The sequence below is a fragment of the Danio rerio genome, chromosome 2 (assembly GCF_052040795.2).
Source record: "Danio rerio strain M-AB ecotype USA chromosome 2, GRCz13ab, whole genome shotgun sequence".
Classification (NCBI taxonomy): domain Eukaryota; kingdom Metazoa; phylum Chordata; class Actinopteri; order Cypriniformes; family Danionidae; genus Danio; species Danio rerio.
In genome coordinates, this window is record NC_141022.1 from 32,340,710 (window position 1) to 32,358,462 (window position 17,753).

The 17,753-nt window shown below is 37.1% G+C and overlaps 2 protein-coding genes across 23 annotated transcripts in view; one reads left to right on the forward strand and one right to left on the reverse strand.

Annotated features, from left to right (window-relative positions):
• Positions 1–17,753, reverse strand: part of LOC147837115 (uncharacterized) — a 533,045-nt gene that overhangs the window by 501,416 nt on the left and 13,876 nt on the right. Inside the window, exon 2 of one of the 22 annotated variants that reach the window (XR_015478574.1) lies at positions 4,163–4,295. The exons of 20 other annotated variants lie outside the window; for them this stretch is intronic. The gene's annotated coding sequence lies outside the window, so the exon portion shown is untranslated. Of the gene's footprint in view, positions 1–758; positions 4,296–17,753 lie in introns of those variants that run through there. One more of the 22 variants, XR_015478573.1, reaches the window with a different exon arrangement.
• Positions 2,570–17,753, forward strand: part of cdh12a (cadherin 12a) — a 92,618-nt gene continuing 77,434 nt past the window's right edge. Inside the window, 1 exon segment of the mRNA NM_001159830.1 lies at positions 2,570–2,944. The gene's annotated coding sequence lies outside the window, so the exon portion shown is untranslated.

Sequence of the window (17,753 nt, forward strand, 5' to 3'; positions counted from 1 at the left end):
ATGGACACCAATAATCTGATTTCAATACGATTAAGACAATACTTTGATAAAGAGTCTACCATGTAAACAGTACACTTTGATTTAATCATGATTTTTGATTACCTTAATCCAACTAAAGTCATAATCGAACTAAATAGAAATCGAATTAAGACATGTGGAGTTGCATTATTAAAGTGCAGTACAGACATGTAAACACTGCAATCAAACGATACTGTCGTATAGGATTTTCGCCGCGATTTGCAACAGGATAGTTTAACACAAACGGCAGTTTGACGTTATTAGCACCTACCGAATATGTAAAGGACCCCAGACACCTGCATTGCGAAATGCAGAGTTTTTTTTCCCCTCTGCATGCGGTATCAAATTCGATTAAAACTGGATTCTTCCAGCAGTTCATACTCGCATCCAATATCTCATTTGTCACGGAGGTCATGCATGAAAAGTTCCTGAATGAAAGTGAAAGTACTAAACTGCAGTTAAAGTCGACAAATTAAATAAATATAAAAAAATAACGAAATTGCATGAATCTCCAGAGGAAACATGGATAGCGTGATGATGCAATGACGTTAATCGAATTATAAAATGTAAAACGGGATCATGAAAGGAACATTGAAAAAGCAACTCATGTAATTACCTTAATCATACTTTTGTCTTATTCAGATTAAGGCAAATAATTTGATGTCCATGTAAACACAGTCAATGACTATCTAATTGTGGACTGTTTAAACTGTTTGGTTTTGGCATTTTGATGTGACACATATAAACACACAGTTTTGTTTTGTTTTTTTGTTTTTTTTTTCTGTACCATCACAAATTCATCGTATACCACTATCTTAAACAAGCAAATTACTGATCAGGTAGGAAATTTGTAACACTTTCTGGACAACACATATTAGTCGATTCAGCCAATAGCTTTGTGGAAATAAGCAGAAAAACTGATCTCAAAATATAGTATTAATTTCAATAAACTTTTTATGCATTTTGGCCAAAAAATTGTAAAAAGTTTATGAAGGTAACATGCAAGTACCTAACAATCCCAATGACAGACTACAAGTAGTGTTTCTTTAAAAAGTCCCATACTAGGCTTGCATGCAAAATAAACAACATTGGCTTATTCTGAAAACGTAGCCTTAAATACGTTTCTGGAGATCACAAATGATGTAGCCAGAGCTGAACGGTATGATGCTGTTCCTTTTTTCGCTAATTAGCTAACCGCCAACCTGCATATGGACAGCTTTTCCACTGTTACCAGTTTTGTCCGATAGCTTGACACGTAAATCTGCGGACTTGAGATGCAGAACAGAGTTAACCGCAACAACAGGGTTCTAGTCCAACGAAGAACAGTTCCAGAGAGGTATGACAAAAACAGGAGCCAAAAAACAAGTAAATTACAAGACGAGAATGTGGTAAAATCTGAAAAACATGGTAAAAAAATAAAAGAAAAAGAAAAAAAGCTTTTCTTTTTCTGGATTGCTTTTGAAAACAATACTATTGGGTTCAATGAAGTGGGTGGGTGGGGCAATAGGTGCTTTTCAAAATACTACTGGTTGGGTTTAGGGGAGGGTGGGGGATCGGTCGGTTAATCAGTCAGTCAGTGAGTTAGTCAACAGCGGCTCCTGGTGGGCTTAAGAGCAGGCACGAATGTCACTCACAAGAGCTATTTGAGATCTCAAAAAGCGTACACAGCGGCCTCTAGCGGATTTGCGAAAACAAAAACTTCAAGAAAAAATATAGGTCCTGGGAAGTATTTTGCTCTCTCCAGAAATGTATATAGCAGTCCATAAAAGAATGGGCCTGGGTTAAAAATAAAACATTTTTAGTAGTTAATGTGCACTCTCAAAAATAAAGGTATACAACCTGTCACTGGGGTACCTAAAAAGTCCATATTAACATCCCACGCGTACATATTGGTACCTAAAAAGTACAAAAGTGTTCCTCTTAAAATTTGTAGGTACTAATATATACTTCTGAGCTACCAATATGCACATTTCAAGTACAATTGTGTACCTTTTGAAAAGGCACCACCCCAGAGTGACAGCTCTCGTACCTTTATTTCTGAGAGTGTGGATCTGTGTGTACAGGGATTATTTAGAAAATGCTATCATATGTGCACTTCATTGCACAGAAACTCTAAACTTTTCACCTACACCTTAGAGCCTTACTCACTCCAATGAAGACTTCAAAAGTCTCCTAAACTGGGTCAATCCACATCCAAGAGATTCATACATCAAAAGTTATTAATTGATAATAACAAAGTGTGTTTCTATTTAAAATAAGCTATTTGCATTAGTAAAAGAATATCAGGGACAATCTTTTTTTAGGATTTTGAGAATATCCCTACATTCAATATCCATAAGCAAACAAGTGAATGTGACAAAAATCTGCCGGCTTGCTCACTGAAAAGCTCTAGATCCCCTAAGGGTAACACGGCAAAGCTGACTACACTGACTATGTTTAGCAGTGGTGGGACCCGCATTAATCCGGCAATTTAAAGGGGGAGGAGAGCCAATCTCTGGGAGGGATGTAACGGCAGACGAGCAGCCACTGACACCCACAGGCACCCAGCACTGAGAGCATCCGTCCTGAGCACACATGAGCAGCCAGACTCTCTCTCTCTATCTCTCTCTCTCTCTCTCGTTTTCTGTCCCCTTGACACTGCAGGGGTGAATACTGAATTCAGCAAGCGCTTTGCTCTCCCCCTCATTCTGTTTTCACAGAGCTCTGCACAATGCTCAGATGAGAGAAAGAGAGACAGTGTGTTAGAGAGAGAAAGGGCAAGTTAAAGAGAGCCAAAGAGAGAGAGCGAGAGGGCGAGCGCATTACAGAGAGTGATTGAGAAGAGGACCGCATGTGTGTGAGAGACCCGAGAGTTTATTGCAATAGCGACTGGAGGTCTGGATTACATCGCTTTAATCCTCGGGAGACTTTGTGGGACGTTTGAATGGTAGGTGCTAATTTTCATGTAAACAGTGAGAATTGCTTTTTAGATTAAATTTAAAGTGAAAGTCAAACTAGCCGGGAACATGTTGGAATTCCATTGGGGAGATTCAGCAGTTGGTGTGCGGTTGTCATTTAGAGGATGTTCTGAAATGCTAGTGAAACACTTTTCATTATCACTCTGGAATGACACATCCTGGAAAAAAAAAGGAAACCAGCGCTCATGGAGACATGCGTAATGTGTGAGTGTGTTATTGAGATCGAATGGGGCATGCGATGGGCTTGCAGCTGTTAAGCAGACGCTAGGGGTGATGCACTGCTAATAGGTAAAATATTTATTGTAAGTGAGCGCTGAAATGAATATGAATTGATTTGGGATTCAATATTGGATTCAAATGTGAGATTATATGTATGAGGGATAAGTTTCCCCTAAAAGAACATTATTATGAATTCACCCTCATGTAGTTTCAAACCTGTATGACTTTCTGTCTCTCAAAATAAATTTAGTAAAATGTCTTGGTGCTTACAAAGAAGTTCTCAATTCTTCCAAATGGATTGTTTGTGTTTGTAGAAGAAAATAAGTCATACAGGTTTAGAATGACATGAGGATGGCCAAAAGATTCTTTCCATTTTTTTTAGATGAACTACCCCTTTAAGGTATTGCACTCTAAGATTGCGTATGGTTCAAAGATGTTCTTCATGAATTTTAACATCAGGCATTTTATCTTCAGAACGACGAGGATGGAAAGTGAATTCAGAATAGAAAAGGCAGACAAATGCACATTCTGCTGTCACACTGTCAGTGCAGAACCTTGTTTCAGGTATCAAACAAAGAAGTTCACTAAACAAATAATGACAGTGCATGTGCCGGGGGGGAAAAGACTGTGCAGACAGACCTTCAGAATAAATTGAAAGTCTGGCTGAAATCTTCAGTCATTTCCACTAAACTACAATTAAAATGACAATTTTCTTCAACAGAGTTGATTTGTGCCACTGTATATAACAGCGATGAATGACTCTAGGTTTGAAAGGAACCCTTTTTGTGTTTTGCTTTTGTTTTCTTTACTTGTATTCCTGTGTGTTTGTGTAATTATCCCATTGTTTGCGTATTAATGTACATATTTACATTTGACAATGGAATCCATTCAATATTTATTCTCTGGCAAATTAACACACAATAACATTTGTTCTCCATTTCCCAATGGCACGGCTTTCAACATCTCACCTCTGCTGATAATAGTCCGCATGGAAAGCCATTGTTCGTGGTCTTAACGACAGCAATGTGTTCAGACCTTCAAACAGCAGTTCATCAGTGTCTAGGTTGTTCTCTTGGGCTTTATCTGGAAGGGCCAATAACTCTGTGAATATGAGATTAGACACAGTGTTTCAATGGATCTTAGACTCGGAGGACAACAACACAATTAAAACGCATCTCTTTATTTACCACTGCATGCATTAATGTTGTGGCTAAATAGAGAATGAGAGACAAACAATAAAAGAGAGGTGGGGAATATTTTTAATATACTGATATTTTTTGCATTTATTCTTTCTTTTTAATGCGTACTATATTTAAACTTTAAGCATTTTAAAAACAGATATTATTATACAGTACATGTAATAGATTTGTAGATAAAAAATAGATAATGATTGCTATGTATATTTCGTCTTAAATTAACTCTTGTGCACTGTTCAAATTTACTACCATTTTGTTATGTTAGAGATAAAAACATCAACTGAATTAATCTGCAATAAAAATAAATATTTCTTTCAAAATGTTTTGCATGAATTTTTTTATCAGCCTCAGTCTTGATCAAAACTTCTAAATTGTTTAGAAAATGACTGGATTTTAACTCTTTAATAGTCAAGTTCACAAATGATGTCACTGATTTGGTGAAAAAAAACACACAAAATAATGTATTTTCAATACAAATGTAATTGCAAACTGGATTTTTACCTTTTATCACAGTCTTGGACATATGAACGATTAGTATCAACATTGGCTTGGATGCATTGTTTGATTTTAGGAATAATGCTAAAACACAAAACATATTTTGAGTCACTGAAAAGCTAAATCATACAACTTTGCAGTATCATAATGGTGAGTAAATGACATAACTGGGTGGATGTGAACTATTACTTTAAGTACGTGCCAAATCTCTGTCTGTTGCTAATGCTAGTCGAAATTCGATATCGGCCATGAAACTCAAGGTATGATAAATCGCTCTACTGCTCCAAACACAACAGAATAAGAAATCATCATGGCACACTACAGGATGTATTTGGAACAAATGGCTTTGAAAGGCCATGAACGTCTGCTCTTCCAAAGTCATGAGGGAATTAATGCCCAAAATCAACCTGGATCAGAACCAGGTTTTCAGAACAAGCTCTTTATTTAAAAAATACACACATGCACTTCTGTATGTGGTGAATATTGACCTAGCGAAACAAGCAGCAAAGTTCAAATATACTGCATAACACTCCCCGGTCACTTTATTAGGTACATCTTTCAAACTGCTTGTTAATGCAAATTTCTAATCAGCCAATCACATGGCAGTAACTCAGTGCATTTAGGCATGTAGAAATGGCCAAGACGATCTGCTGCAGTTCAAACTGAGCATCAAAATGGGGAAGAAAAGTGATTTAAGTAACTTTGAACATGGCATGGTTGTTGGTGCTAGACAGGCTGGTCAGAGTATTTCAGAAACTGCTGATTTACAGGGATTTTCATGCACAGCAATTTCTAGGGTTTACAGAGAATGGACTATCCAGTGAGCTGCAGTTCAAGGGATGCAAATGCCTTATTGATGCTAGAGGTCAGAGGAGAATGGCCAACAGTAACTCAAATAACCACTTGTTACAACAGAGATATGCAGAAGAGCATCTCTAAATGCATAACCTGTCCAAATTTGAGGCAGATGGGCTACAGCAGCAGAAGACCACACTGGGTGCCACTCCTGTCAACTAAGAACAGGAATCTGAGGCTACAATTCGTACAGACTCACAAAAAAATGAACAATAGAAGATTGGAATAACGTTGCCTGGTCAGATGAATCTGCAGAAATGTATCATTTCTGCTGCCACATTCGAATGGTAGGGTCAGAATTTGGCATCAACACCATTAAAGCAAGAATCCATTCTGCCTTGTATCAACGGTTCAGGCTGATGGTAGGGGCGTAATGGTATGAGGGATATTTTCTTGGCGTACTTTGGGCCCAGTATTACCAACTGAGCATTGTATCATCGCCACAGCCTCCCTAAGTATTGTTGCTGACCCTCTTCATCCCTTTATGACCACAGTGTACCCATCTTTTGACGGCTACTTCAAGCAGGAAAATGGGCTACGTCATAAAGTGCAAATCAGACTGGTTTCTTGAACATGACAATGAGTTCACTGTACTTCAACGGCCTCCACAGTCACTAGAGCTCAATCCAATAGAGCACCTTTGAGATGTGGTGGAACAGGAGATTCGCATCATGGATGTGCAGCTGACAAATTTGCAGGAACCTCATGATGCTATTATGTCAATATGGACCAAAATCTCTAAGGAATATTTCCAGTACCTTGTAGAATCTTTACCACGAAGGATTAAGGCAGTTCTGAAAGCAAAAGAGAGTCCAACCTTACAAGTGAAGTGTACCTAATCAAGTGGCTGGTGATTGTATATGCTTTAATGGTAGTTCACTTGTTCACACATTATGGTGGGTTTGTTGTTTCCCCAAACGGAGTGAGCATAACTCCTGAAAACATCAATGTTTCAGTCACATTAGCATTTTAATACATCTACAAAGATAGAGAGAGAAAAAAAACTGCAAGAAATGTAGCTAATGTCCAAAACAATCCTGTGTGGAGAGATAAATATGGTAGTTTTATGTGCATACATTTGATGTTATTTTTATCAGATGAGAACCCGTAAATGTGCTAGAAAGTCAAAACTGTGCCAGGAATTTCTCCATCACACACAATCTGCTGTGAGGAAAACAGTTTCAAACCTTTTAAAAATATGTTTCAGAACCCTGTAGTGGAAGTGTCAATGGCAACAACTCAAGTATGACTAAAACAACAGGTTTGCTTAAGCTTTCTGTGTTTTCATGGTCACATCTTTTCATCTTTGGTCCGTGTTGTGAGTCTGTTTTAGTCAAACCGCACAAGTTAATTTAGAAGTGGATAGAGACCCACATCTTTGTTTGGTTCGCAGAAGCGTTCACACATTTTCCACACTAACAGAGAAATCGCACCACAGTTCGTTTTAATCAAACCTAACCCGCTGGGTGTGAGCTCACACTAAGATTAATGGTAATAGGGAAGGACGGCGTATAGATCTACACATTTAGTGACACAGAGAAAATACACTTTAATCTACTGCTAAAACAAAACATACTGAATATAATCCAAGGGAAACGAGGATCCAAACATTGCAGCAGCTAGAAGCTCGGTTAAATAAAAATATGTGCGAGTGTGGGTGCTAAAATCATTCAGCCTTGGGGAGTAAAGCACACACTGTTTTAGGCAGCACATTATACCACAAAAAAACAATACAAAGTGGTGAGAAGCATTTTATAGCCACAGTTAGGTTTCTCTAAACTATAATATTTTCATCATTTACACCATGATTTCCACATTAGTCCCATACCTTAAAAGAATGCTCATTATGAATGGATTACAGGCACAATTAAGCAATTTGTGAGGGTTTAAACATTAGTAGAGGCTCGCAACTGCTGTGAGATGAACAGATGTTTGGCCAAGGATGAATGACATACTGAACAACTCAAGTTTGTAATAAATCATTCCTCAGCACTCCATTCACTAATCAATCATTCCAACAGAGTGGCATTTGGGCAGCATGTTTTTGTTCACTCTAAAATTTCTTGTGTCATGTGGAGGATAAGCCATTAGGCAGGGCTGTACAGAATCTGCAGATATTTGTGGAATAATTTTGGGAGTATAGTAACTAGAAATGGGTGACACGGTGGCTCAGTGGCCAGCACCACAAGAGGATCGCTGGTTCAAGTCCCGGCCTGGCCAGTTGGCATTTCTGTGTAGAGTTTGCATGTTCCCCCCGTGTTCACGTGGGGTTCGACCGTATGCTCCCCTTACCTGCCAACACTCCCATTTTTTCCCCAGGTTGCCATCTTTGGTATAGTATCCAATCGCAGCAGCAAACCTGGTCCATAGTACAGTTACAAACCCAATTCTCAACTGTGTTGGAAAACACACACACACACACGGTCTCCCGGATATTTACAGTCCTATGTGGATAGTGGATAAAGTGGCACAGTCAAAAGTCCACAGACATGCGCTATAGGTGAATTGAATAAACTACATTTGCCTTAATGCATGAGTGGGTTCCCCGGTGCTGGGTTGCAGATAAAAGGGCATCCGCTGCGTAAAACACATGCCGGAATAGTTGGTGGTTCATTCCGCTGTGGTGACCTCTAAAATGGAGACTAAGCCGAAGGAAAATGAATGAATGTATGAGTAACTAGAAACTTTAAAATTGACAATAACAAATAACAACTTTTAACTTTTATTTAAGGTTTACCATGCTAATGCAATTAGATCCACTTGTTTGGTAAACACAGCAAGTTTTTACTATAATAAATCTACTTAAAGACCGAAAATATTAATTTACAAACTGTATTGTAAATAAATATTTTAAAAAAAAACCTAAATAAATATATAAACATTCAGGATGCTCTGATCGATCAATAAAAATCATTATCGGCTGATAATCACATTTCACATATTGATCGGTACTCGCTGATCTGGCGGATCTTGTGAACCGATCTCAAGTGTTTTTTTACAAGTTTACAACCCGGGTTATACATCCACAGCGCTACAACACATGAGCAATGTTTCCAAATAGCATTGTCAATAATGTTTCTTACCAATATTTTTCAATCTCTTGCTGTTTCTAATCTTTACATGTTTGCAACATCCTTAATTTATTCTCTTAGGTAAGACGAGATCTCACACATAGAGAGAAAATGTGCTTACACAAAGGCAAAGTTATATACAGTAAAACTTGAAGCATCAGAATCAGGACTTGGTATCTTCTGATCACAATGACAAAGAATTACACAGTATCGGCTGCATAAATCCTGATCGGAGCATCCCTAATATACATATTTAGATAATGTAAATAAATAGACTCAATGATGGGCTACAAAATATGCCAGCCTATAAAGGCTATAAGGAAGCAGAATTATTATTACATTTGGTCAGTTTAGTGGCTAATTCGTAATTTTTATTTTTTTTATAAGTGCAGTCCTACGAAAATATATGATTATTAAAAGGAGGCATGGCACCCAACCCCATCTCTAAACCTATATGTACTCAAATAGTCTATATGTACTCAAAAAATTACTTAATTAATTCCTTCATGTTCCGTTTACACAAATCTATTGTGTGGATCCCAGCATTTTTTTTTTTACAGTGTAAAAGTCTTCTTTTATGGAACAGCCTTAGAAAAATGCAATGAATCTTACTTTTCTCATCCCTAAAATGGGTTACTGGTAATACAACCTCTGAATAAGGCAATCGCTCATGCAAGGAAGAGAGCATTAGGGCATGAGAGGGCAGATGTACATACAGTGATATTAACAAAAGAACATCAAGTTCAGAAACCCATGTGCCCCAAATCATGGAATGCACAACTAACATTCACACCCACACATTTATTTCCACAATACTCTGAGAATCAAAAGACTTGGCCCTCTAATGTGCACTTCTAAGTTCTGCTAGGCTAACCATGTTGTGTCTGCCATGCCCTCTTGTTGAGCACAAATGAAAAGAGGATTTGAATGTTTTCTCTGAGGGGTTACAGTTGGCCAAGGGCTGTTTATAGATGAGGAAACTTATCCAATTTCAGAAAGTGTCAGAGCAGAAGGACTGAATAAATACACAATAAAGACAAAAGTGGATATGAATAGCAACACAGTTGTCAGTTTCAATCTAGAAATCAACAATATAGTTTAGATCATATAAGATGGATGTATACTATGACATGTTAATTTACAAATACGAAACTGAAGCACCAATGGTTGTCTTATTTATTATGACAAGATTCAGTATATTGATCTGTCAAAAGATCTTCTTATATTTAAAATTAACAACCCTTGTTGACAATTTCTTGCCCTGTGATAACTTGCACAAATACATACATTTCTTGTATCTCAGGATGAATGGTCAGTGCATAACAGTGAAATATTTGTGCTCTTATCTATCCCTCAAAACCTTATTTCTATTGTGTCAAATGTAATATGCTGTCTCCTGACTAATGCCCATTACTCTTGGGTATCATAGTGATTTTCGAAGAAAAATGACCAATATCCTCTCTCAGACACAAACTTTGCTGGTTGGTTTATTTCCATCTAAGACGAGGGGCAGCACGGTGGTGCAGTGGGTAGTACAATCGCCTCACAGCAAGAAGGTTGCTGGTTCGAGCCTCAGCTGGGCCAGTTGACATTTCTATGTGGAGTTTTTCATGTTCTCCCCGTGTTCGAGTGGGTTTCCTCTGGGTGCTCCGGTTTCCGCAACAAGTCCAAAAACATGTGGTATAGGTGAATTGGGTAAGCTAAATTGTCCGTAGTGTATGTGTGTGAATGAGAGTGTATGGATGTTTCCCAGTAATGGGTTGCAGCTGGAAGGGCATCCGCTGCGTAAAAACATATGCTGGTAAAGTTGGCGGTTCATTCTGCTGTGGCGACCCCAGATTAATAAAGGGACCAGGCCGAAAAGAAAATTAATGAATGAATGAATTAATGAAAAGACTTATGAAAGAATTGCAATACAAAGGAATGCTGACATCCAAACCAACAAGATTTGTGATTGCTTTAATAGTAACATTACTAAAGACATTAAATAATGTTGAATTTGAATCTGCTATTTATTAGCTTAGGTATGTTTACAGATTACTTTCAACTAATAATAATAATAATAATAATAATAATATAATCAATTTTGGCTATTCATTAACATGGCACCAATATTTAGAACTCTAACATTTTGTAATTACCATTACTTTTACATTTAAATTTTAAATAACATTTAAAATACAAAAACGTATAAAGTGGATGAAAACCAGTGTGCAAAAAAAGTCTGAATTCACAGTTCTCATTAAAAATAAAAAGCACTTCTGGCGAGATTCTGATGTGCATGTCTGATGGACATTTGCTATCCAATATAGGCATACTTGCACTAGGTACAGTTGCCTTCAACTTTGCCGAAGTGCGAACGCCCCCCTCCGTCTCCCCTGACTGGCTGCACTGCGTTTTGCCTTCCGAACCAGAGCACGCTTACTTCATCGATGATGCGACTGTTAAGTACACAGTGCTAAGTACACAGTGGAGACTGCTAAAATTATATCGTTTTAGTCGCTTGGGATGCAATAATGCACAGTCAAATATTTTGCCGATCCACAACTTTTGACGCTCAGAAATTATCATAAAGTCCTCGTGCTGCATGCATTAGGAGGTTTGCTGAAGGTGCAGCTGATGTGCAGCGAGGGGGTTTGCATCTTTAATAAACGATGACAGTTCACCTTAATTGAAAAGTAGTCTCTTAAAAGTGACGTTGAGTCTTCAGTTTTTCGGGCTCAGGCACGCTTTGCACTGACACTACAAGTATACAGCGCCAAAGCCCAAGTGAACTGCGCTCTGGCACACCTCTTCCAACTGGGACAGGGCTGTCCAACTGAACCACACCTGGGCCTGATTCGGAGCACTCACACTTGTCTAACTAACCGGTAACCGCACCTGGGCACAGTTCGTTTAGCATAGTGTGAGTGCACCCTAAGGCCACTGGAGAGGATTAGTGAATAGAAGAAGCGACACAACAAACAGACACTTGTAGTCATAATAATGACATGGTGAATGTACTACATTTGAATTGCCCACATAAAATGTTTTCAAAGCCAAATGTGCTATCTAATATACAGTATGATTTTAGAAATGTGATTAAGCTGCTTTACATTCTGAAGAGTTTATTGCTATGCCCTTTCCTTAATAATCCCTTCAAAAGGTTTACAATCTTAAGTAAGAGCTTCGAAAGAATAAAGGGAAATAAGAAGGGAAAACAAATGTTCTTATTGAAATACATTTTTTACATGTAATCTGCAAGTTCTACATTTGTCATGTCATTATTATGTAACCTACTAGTGTCGATATGTTGCTTCACAGCAATTCAGATATCCTCTCCTGTGACCTAATGCATGGCATAGTACAGTGTCCATCATGACCACATCCCCGATCATACTATTTGTCACTTACTATATAGAAATGTGTGTTTTTGGATGCTGCCTATGAATTATAACCTACAAGGGCTCCTTTGAAGTGGACAGTTTAGAGCACTTCATTTTGGAATGCCCTTTCACTAGAAGTTCCATCCACCCAATTCTAAATGTATTTTAGGATACTGCATTGAAAAAACAACAACAGACAAACAAACAAACAAGCAAACAAAGAAAAAAACACTCAACTGAAATGTGCATAGCTTCTAAAAAGTGTTCATAATAAAGTGTACATTCTTAATTTGTTTTGTTACATTTTATCTGATAAAAACATGTGCATACACAATGATGAAAACACATTTGTGGAATAAATTATTTGACCCCTACTAATAAATCTCATCTCACACCATCATCTCAATTTTTCTTGTAATAATTCTACAAACATTTGAACATGAAAGTCCATCTTTAAAATGATTTAATATAATTATCTCCCAAAACTGTCTCGCATGATCGTTTCCCAAACATCAAGCACCAGCCTCTAAACGCAAGATAGCATGACAGATTTTGTAATTGCATGTGTCATCTGCTGCTCTACAAAGGCAGTGATTTTTAAATATTGTAAGTTAATAGCTTTGTTCAAATAAAACCCATATAACTATAGTACTCTGACTTTTCCTAAATGTGTGTATATTTCCTTATTATTGTTTTCTTTAAATTTTTAAACACTCTTTGGAGATTGTTTTATTTGGTTGGAATAACAGTCATAGCCTGTTCCATTCAGATTGGCCCATCCCCACTTTATGCCCTAATCCCTTCGAAGCTGTCACTCCGGATGGTAAACCCTATGAAGGGATTAGGGCATAGGGATAAGCCCTTCCAAATGAAATATGCTGTTCAACTTTCTTGTGAAAAGAATCATGGAGCCTAAAGTGTCCATTGGTTTTACCCTTTGAAATCCTTTAAAATAAACAACCCTACGAAGTGGCTTGTTTTGAACACTTTAGTTCTGAAAGGCACTTCAATATTGTGGGCATAACTGTTTTTTCTCCAAAAGGGCCATACTGTTTGGAATACTTTGTCAGTGTTTTGAGCAAATCGGGTGAATGAAGTAAGCAGTTTACTCATAATAATTTACTCACTTGTTCTACAGATGAGTAGGAGAATACTTCATGTGGCCACTGTTGTTGACATCACATTTCCTCACATGCCTGTGTTTTGACTTTCTGAGAGTTCAGCATGGCAAGACAAAAGATATATCCTGCAAAAGTGCAGTTGAGGCCAAAGCACAGCACAATATCGTCAGTGTTTCAACAGACACTCTAAGTAAATTCAGACAGTACACCAAAAATAAAGAGTCTTACAAAAAAACTTAAAGAGAGGCAAAATAGCCTTGAATGTCAATAATGGCATTTTAATTCATTTATTCATTTTCCTTCGGCTTAGTCCCTTTATTCATCAGGGGTTGCCACAGCGAAATAAACCGCCAACTTATAAAGCTTTTGTTTTACACAGCGGATACCCTTCCAACTGCAACCCAGTACTGGGAAACACCCATACACAATCATTCACACTGATACACCCAATTTAGTTTATACAATGCATCTGTACAACATGTCTTAGGACTGTGGGGGAAACCGGAGCACCTGGAGGAAACCACATTAATCACATTAGTTCATTTTTGAACAATGACAACCTGTGATGCGCTCCCTATATTGTTTAACATGCTACTTTGACTATTCGGTCTGAAATAGCAAAGTATAAAAGTAGAAAAGTATGGCTTAGTAATAAGTGTAATGCCTAACTGCATGCCGCCAGCTAATCACTAAGCATACAGTAGTTGCTTTAGGATAGTGTGTGAGAGAGTAAGACCAGCGATCCTTGCATGCATAAAAATCTTGCACATTATGTCAAGTTTTACTTGTTACACAACTAAAGGCCTGTTAGAAAGTTTCAAGTTTTCTAAACTATAAAGTTTTCTAACTGGCAAACGAAATGATTAAGAGGGTTGTCTATGGTCATCTTTAAGGTGAGCATTCGTGTTTCAGGAGGCGTAGCTTTTCAAGGCAGGCGAGGGACTGTTTCAAATACATGCTAACTGGTTAGCATTTTGGCAGATCACCTACTGCATCTTTAATTAGTAATGTCATTAGACAACAGTGGTTTGTTCTTTAGGCAATCAAAAAAAACATTTTTAAGAGGGTTAATAATATTGATCATAAAATTGTTTACAAAAAATGATTTTGTTCTAGCCAAACTAAAACAAATGAGACTTTCTCCAGAAGGAAAAAAAACATTAGTGAATACTGTAAAAAATCTATTTTGGGGGCTTGTTTATTTAATAATTTTGCCTTCACCTATATAGAATACCAGCTCATGACCAGCTGTTTTTATAAAGTGGCTACAGCCCACACAGTTACACAACTAATAATAAAGACTATCCTCTCTCTAGCCTAATCCAAGTGTCTAAACTTGATAGAGTTTCAATTGGATGAGCTTTACGGAGCTAACATGATTGGTAATTTGAATCCCCTTCAATCACAGGGGAACTCTCAACTTTACATTGTTGAATGAAGATTTAATTATATGATTTTGCTCATTTGCATGTCTTCCTCTGCTCTGAAGAACTCAGGCCCACTGCCACCATCAGGCTTGTAGAACAGCAGAGAGAGCATATTTAAGAGTATCATTTTAGGTAATTTACCATTTGAGTGAAGATATATAAGTGTGTGTTTCTCTGTCCTTCCTCTGAGACATCATTTGATTGTGTGCTTAGACTCCGAGTCCTCAGTTCCTGCTAAAAGCCCTTTCTTTCTAATATGATATGACAGCACAGCTTCAGTGGATCTGTTGGGTGATGCATGCTAGAAAGCTGCATGTTTATTCAGCAACAGACCAAGAGAGTAAAGTTCACTCACATCACCTTACATCACATCAAGCGGAGCACACCGTTTGATTCCACAGACTGGCAATAAGCATAGTCAACAGTTAAGAAAGTGAAGAAGAAGAAGAAAAAAAGAAAAGAGCAAAATAATGAGGGCATAGTTTTAATGTGTGGTGACCTTTGGACAGACATTGGAAGTGTTCGTTCTGCGTACACTGTACTTGAGGTCTTTGAGCTTGTTAAGTGTTGAGACAATTGCTGAGGTTTCTCCATGGGGAATAATAATATTGCTGCAGAGACACAATGTCCTGCCAACCATAAGACATCTCACTACTACTGCACACAAGAGGTCTCCTGGGATTCATATTGCAATCATTTGCTCTGCTTGGTGGTCTGTCTAACAATTGATGTTGCCCTGGCTCATACTTTTTGTTGTTCTGCCCTCTTATCTGCATGGACTTTTTCTGCATGTTGCAGCATAAAATCACTTCTAAGTAAAACATGTTTCATCTGCCTTCCTGTCAGATTTGTGCATGCTGTAGAGATATTAAACCAATATATTCAGTTGGGGACAGTCTGTACTGTAACAGGTATGACATAAGAGTTTGAGAGGGCTGGAGGAAATAAGTCCTGTGAGAATATGGGAAAATATTGTTTTATCTTATATCTCCCTTGCCAGGGTTGTGAAATCACGGCAGTGCACTTTTTTAAAAAGGAGTTTTTATTTGTTGTTGCATTTTAGTGTTCTGGATTTGGCAAACATATTATTCCACAGTTCATAGATTGCCTAGAATAAACATTGTACTGTAATTAATTGAATTTATTAATGAAAGAATTTCATTACCCTATTACATTATAGTATTTAACTGTACAATGAATGTCCGGCTCCCCCGGACAAAAACCAGCAGACTGAGGAACAGCTTTTTCCCCAGAGCTGTCTCCCACACTGACTCTTTTGCCCCCCCAATCTCCTCTAACTTAAACTCCTCGCAATAACTGCACTGTTTAACATTTGCACGTTTAAAATTTGCACATTCACTGCACCACATTGAACTGTTTACTTATTGAACTGTACATACCCACTGCATATGGGCATTTGTAATTTTGTACACACCCTCTATACATATACACTTGTAATCATGCTCATTTATCTGCATACTACTGATTATTAATAGCAACCTGTACATATATATATTGTAACATATACACTTGTAATCATGTTCATCTATCCCTGTACATATATTCATATATCGTAACATATAAACTTGTAATCATGTTTATCTATCTGCACACTACTGATTATTAATAGCAACCTGCACATATATTCATATATTGTAAATCTGTTCATAGCTTATCCAACCTGTATATAATGTTCATAGTACATCCATCTGTAAATATCACCATGGTTTTCTATAACTGCTCTTTATAACTTATTCCTGTATTCTGCACTTGCTGCTATTGCACTGCTGGTTAGACCTAAACTGCATTTCGTTGCATTGTACTTGTACATGTGTAATGACAATAAAGTTGAATCTAATCTAATCTAAAATCTATTTCCAGAGCAATTCCAAGTTGAATTCCTAGTTCTTTTAGTTTGTTGTTTAACATTTCGTCATCTTAGAATTATATTCTATCTGACATTTTAGTCAAAATTGAGTTATCGACATTCTTACTAAATGACAACTTATTTACATTATTTATATACATTATATAAGTTGTTTACATTTTAAGACTTTTTTATTTAAAAAAACAAATGTTACACACACACTGTTTGCTATATGGAATGCAAAAACTTTGAAGCTTAATATCTCAAAGTAATTCAGAACGCAGATACAACCTTATAATTCCAAGGTGACGATTTGTAACTGTAACTGTATAATGTTGCTTATATAAGCAGTTGAATAAACAAGCTTGTGTACTGTGATTATGTCCGAGGGCTTCGGAATTGAGAAGGAATATATATATATTTTTTGTCCACACTATGGCTGTAGAATTTAATAAACAAAGCTTGCATACAGTGTTTCTGTTCCTTTGCCTGTAAAAAAAAAGCAACGCGCTTCTGGCACAGGTTGTCTTGTGAGAGCATCTGCTCTTGAATCAACTTTATACATGTGAATACAAAATATTTCATTTTCAACTAGGCATGATACGATAACCGGTTTGCATGGTTTTGTCAAGGTTGTAAAGTCATTAAAATATTTATCACTCCTGCGATGTTTGTAATTTTTTAGCTTGTTTGTTTGTTTTTATTGTTTGTTTGTGTGTTTTTTTACAAATATTTTTTTTGAGTTTTTTTTAGGGCAACAGTATATCCAGCAGAAAAGAAGCTTCCACGTCAAAAAGCTACTGGTCAGCCCATGATTGAGAAAACATCTGAGAAACAAATTGCTTATAAACCAACATCCAGCCTGCTGTAAAGCTGAGCAGTGCAGTGACTTACTTTGTATTCACAGAAAAGAAAAATATCCAAAGTTGCTTTTTCAAGCTGTACAGAAATCTGTGTTTAGAAATCAGAAGTCACGGATTAATTTTAATTACTTAGCTTGACATGTTTACTGCTTCAAAATATTTTAAAATGTTAAAATAAAATATACTCTCATTGGGGAAATTTTTTTTTTTTTTTACCCAGAAAGTTAAACTGAGCATCTTTTAAAGCAGTAATCACAAAACTGCGATATTGTGAAACCATAATATTTTTTTCCAAGGTT